Below are 5053 nucleotides of genomic sequence, written 5' to 3'. Positions count from 1 at the left end.
GGCTGCTCTATTCTTGACCCTTTAATCCACTTGGATACCTAAGTTCATAATGCCTTTGCTAATAATCGCTTGGTTATTGCATTCTATTTTGATCTCAAAAAAAGCTTATATCACCTGGTGTTACACCATATTGGCCCAAGCCCCTTCTATAGGCTTCCAAGGCAATCTGTCTCTTTTTTCCTTAGTGATTTCTTTTCAGAGAGGCACCTCTGTGTCCTGATTAATAAAAACTTTTTTTCCCTGACTTTACCCAAGCTGAAAGCATCCCTCTTCCTGCTTGCTACTAATGACCTAATCTTACCTCTATTCTCCCTTCCACCATCTGAGTTTCTCTTTATACTGATGATTCTGCTATAGCTTTTGCAGGTGCAACTGTATGAGTTTAGCACTTAGTTATGATTATAATAATAATTGTGCAGGTGCTGACTGTCACCTTGTAGCACCTTTTCTCCAGAATGCTGTTGATTGTGCTTCCCACTGGGCCACCTTTTGTGGGTTTAAATTTTGTTATTAAAACACAAAAGCTTACTTTCAAAAGACACCCTGTTGTCCCTCAGAATGTTCTATAACTGTATGGTTCCCATATTCCTGGTTGGGATACAGTCAAATTTCTTGGTCTTCTGTTTGATCACCAAATGTCCTGGAAGCCTCTCTTATCCTTCCTGAAAGCTGCATGTCATAACTACCTGAACCTTCCTAAAACTAGCCCACCTTTCTTGGGGGCTATAAGATACACCCTTCTTTGCCTTCATTCCACTCGAATCTTATCTTGATTAGACTCTCCGCAACCCTTCCATACATAGAATAGTCACCGATGTTAGTAGACCTTCTTTACTTGTTCGTCGCCCCTGTTTACTCTGTCCTTTTTCTCTTTGCCTCCATTTTCTCTTGTCTTCCCTTCAGTTACCACCTTTCTATGTTCATGTCACATCTCACTTTTCCCTGTCCCCCTGGGAAGTTCCAGCTGTTCGAGTCTGTTTGTTCTCACTCCCTTGCGCGAAAACCCAACTGCCTACGGTAGCTTCCCACTCTCTTTTTCTTGACCACTTCCGCTCTCATTCTCATGCCATTGCTGTATACACAGATGGCTCTAAGTCTTCTGACGGCATCGGATTCGCAGCAGTGTTTCCGGACAGTGTCGTGCGTGGGCATTTATTATCCTCGGCTAGCATTTTTACTGCTGAATTGTATGCCATTCTTGTAGTACTTATCCATATTGCATCTATGCCTGTGTCACCATTTGTGGTTGTTTCAGACTCCCTTAGTGCTTTACAGGCTATATGAAAATTTGATACACCTCATCCCCTAGTTCCCCATATCCAACTTTGGTTATGCCGTATCTCTACCAAGTATATTGTTTTTTGGGTCCCTGGTCATGTTGACGTACAGGGCAATGAAAAGGCAGACACTGCTGTGCGGTCAGCAGTACATGACCTTCCAGTTTCATGCAGAGGTGTTCCATTCACGGACTATTTTGCTGTAATTGCTACCCACTTTCACACCTGTTTTCAACAACATTGGTTGATCTGCTCAATAACAAACTTCATTCTATTAAACCGAGTCTAGGTTACTGGCCATCTTCTTGTCCTCAGTGTCGAGGTTGGGAGACTACTCTCTCCCGTCTTCACATTGGCCACACTCGTCTTACTCACGGGTATCTCATGGAGCGGCGCCCTGTTCCTCTCTGTGAGAGGTTTCTTGCTGTTTCACCTACATAAATCTTGTTGCAGCCTCCACAGGGTATAGTGTAAATCCCTGCATTGACTGGTTCGTGGTGCTTTGATTTTGTCCTGGTTAGATCCTTTATTGAAGTGCTGGAAGCAATGACGACTCTGGTGTTAGCTTCTGAAAGTATGTACTTTGGAAACGTTCAGTGCAACCTGGCTGTTGGGAAGAATTATAACTTTGTTGGGAGTGGTGTTGGTGTGTGGAGAATTAATGATCTGAAGAGCTCTTTTCTTGAAGTCTTTGATGAAAAAGGAAGGAAAATGTAACTGAGTGAAGGTTTGGTGAATGTATGTACATATGTACATTCCTTGTCAAGAAACTCAGGACTACAAATTCGGTATGCTCTTAGGAAAAACCCAGTGATGATGCGTCTTTTGGTCTTAGTATCTTGACTGGAATAGAAGTGTGTGAGATCATTTTTATTGGTAGGTTTCTGATAAACTTGAAATCTTAGGTTGTTGTCTACTTTGTGAATGAGGACGTCGAGGAAAGGTAGCTTGTCATTGGACTCTTCTTCTAGTGTAAACTGGATCACCGGTTCAACTGCGTTGAGCCTTGCCTGAAGATTCCGTACATCAAAACGTTTGGGAGTTATTACGAGGACGTCGTCCACGTAATGTAACCAAGTGACGCTGGAAGGGATGATGTTGGCGAAGTGTTTGGACTCTAGGTGTTCCATGTATAAGTTGGCTAGGATGGCACTGATGGGGGACCCCATACCCATGCCGTAGGTTTGTTTGTAGAGCCTGTTACTGAAAGAAAAACAGTTGAAATTAACACAGAGTTCAATCAAGTCAACAAAATCTCCGGGAGGTAGAGGAAGATTAAGGTCCTGATTGACTTTACGTCGTAGAACCTCGATGGCTTTTGTGGTAGGTACTTTTGTGAAGAGGGAAGTCACGTCCAAACTGCATAGTTTCTTGTTACAGATGGAGAGGTTTCGGATGCGGTTGAGAAGGTCGCCTGAATGTTTAAGATGAGTGGGGCTGATGATCCCCAGAAGGCAGGAAAGATGTTTGGCAAGAACTCCAGCTAGTTTGCAGTGCACTGCCTATACCTGACGTGATTGGTCTGAGAGGAATATTGTGTTTATGGGTCTTGGGCAAACCATACGTGTGTGCTGGTTTAGGGTTGCTGGGTAACAAGTACAGAAGTTTCTTCCCTTCTCTAGTGCTTTTGAGTATTTGTCTGGTTTTGTATAGAAAATCTTTGGTGAGTGTCTCCCACTGTTGAGTGCTGATGGGTTCGTATGTAGACTGATCATTCAAAAGGTCCATTTTAGTGTTGTAGTCACTGGTGTTGAGTATGACGACTCCACCTCCTTTGTCGGCGGTGGTGACGATAATGTTGGGGTCGTTGGTGAGGTCCTTAAGGGCAGTGATATATCGTCTAGGAAGATTAGAAGAAGAAGGTTCACATAAAGCTGCAGTGAGAATGCCCTGTATATAACCCTTCTGGAAGTCACTGTCACTGTGTCTATGGTTCCTGGTAACTAGGTTGAGTTGATGGTTAGGTTTGCCTATGTTGGTGGTAAATTTGAGTCCCAGACTCAGTGCTTGTTTCTCGTAGTCAGTTAAGGTGTGTGACGATAGGTTGTTTATCAGGGATTCTGTCCCATTTCCTTCCATCGACTGTTAGTGCATAGGTACGAGGACAAAATCAAAGCACCACGAACCAGCCAATGCAGGGGTTTACACTATACCCTGTGGTGGCTGCGACAAGATTTACGTAGGTGAAACAGCAAGAAACCTCGACACCCGCCTCAGTGAAGACATTTACGCATGTAGGAACGATAACTTGAACAACGCCTGTGTACAACACCGAAATTCCACCAGTCATCTCATGAAATTCAGGGACGCCCAATTAGTGATCAAAGAAACTAATTTCCGCAGACGCAAGTGCCTAGAATCAGCACTAATCGCCGTTTCGAATACAATTAAACAAAACAAAGGCAGCTTCAACATCTCTGAAGTCTTAGCAAGAATCCTCCTGAAAACAGTAAACCCTGCCATCACATAGTCTCTCCTGTTAATACTACACAAAGCACATTACAGAGAGTGAACACTGAAACAGGCCTTCTCTATCCAGTCTATATTTGTCTAACCTATTTTTATGTTACCCTAGTACAGTGGAACCTCAAAAATCGAACGTATTAAATATCGAACGTTTTGAAAATAAGACCATTTTTCCGGACAAACTGTGTCCCAATTATCGAACGCGCCCCTAATTTCAGACCGCCAGGTACAGGACCTGTCCGCTGGCCCGCTCTGTCCGCGTCCCCGCGCAGGCGCCGTGAGCAGTCTAGCTTTGTTTATGCTTGAGTGAACACTAACCTGCGATCTCATTCACACATTTTACGATTATTTAATTGTGTTTAGTGCTTGTGGGGCTGTGAAATAAGCTGCCATGGGCCCAAAGAAACATGCTAGCGGTACCCCTGTGGTAAAGAAAGTGAGAAACACCATAGATGTGAAGAAGGAAATAATACAGTAGTATGAGATTGGAGTGAGACTTGTTGAGCTTGCCAAGATGTACAGAGGACTGTGGACAGTTATTTTGTGAGACAGAAACAGATGACTGTGGACAGTTATTTTGTGAGACAGAAACAGACGACTGTGGAGTTATTTTGTGAGACAGAAACAGACGACTGTGGACAGTTATTTTGTGAGACAGAAACAGACGACTGTGGAGTTATTTTGTGAGACAATCAGATGACTGTGGACAGTTATTTTGTGAGACAGACGACTGTGGATAGTTATTTTGTGAGACAGAAACAGAGGACTGTAGACAGTTATTTTGTGAGACTGGGGTCCAGTGACTCTCAAGCTGGTCCTAGTGGCATTAAAATACAGAGAAGGGAAGCAACCCCAGAGAGGGCTTTGATACTGGAAGTCCTCATGGAGGGGGATTCTCCTTCCAAACAATAACCCCAACTCCCTCTCTCCTCCTCCCTATCTTCCAGATGCCATCACCAATCTTCAATAAAGGTAAGTAAAAATGTTATTTTATATTACTATACATAATTAAAGACTAGAGCATTTGTTGTGTGTATGTAAAACTGTAATTAATCTCTATAAAATGTATTATTTTTGTGAATATTTTTGGGTTTCTGGAACGGATTAATTGTATTTCCATTATTTTTTATGGGAAATATTGCTTCAAATTTCAGACTTTTCGAATTTAGAACTAGCTCCTGGAACGGATTAAGTTCGATTTTTGAGGTTCCACTGTAATAGCTTTTATATCCTTTTACTCATGTACGAGTTAATTGCTCTACCATATTGTCACTACTATTACTACTACCACTAGTATTGCACCTCAGTCT

Source organism: Cherax quadricarinatus, chromosome 31, assembly GCF_038502225.1.
Source record: "Cherax quadricarinatus isolate ZL_2023a chromosome 31, ASM3850222v1, whole genome shotgun sequence".
Classification (NCBI taxonomy): Eukaryota; Metazoa; Arthropoda; class Malacostraca; order Decapoda; family Parastacidae; genus Cherax; species Cherax quadricarinatus.
Note: the sequence above shows the minus strand (reverse complement) of the source record.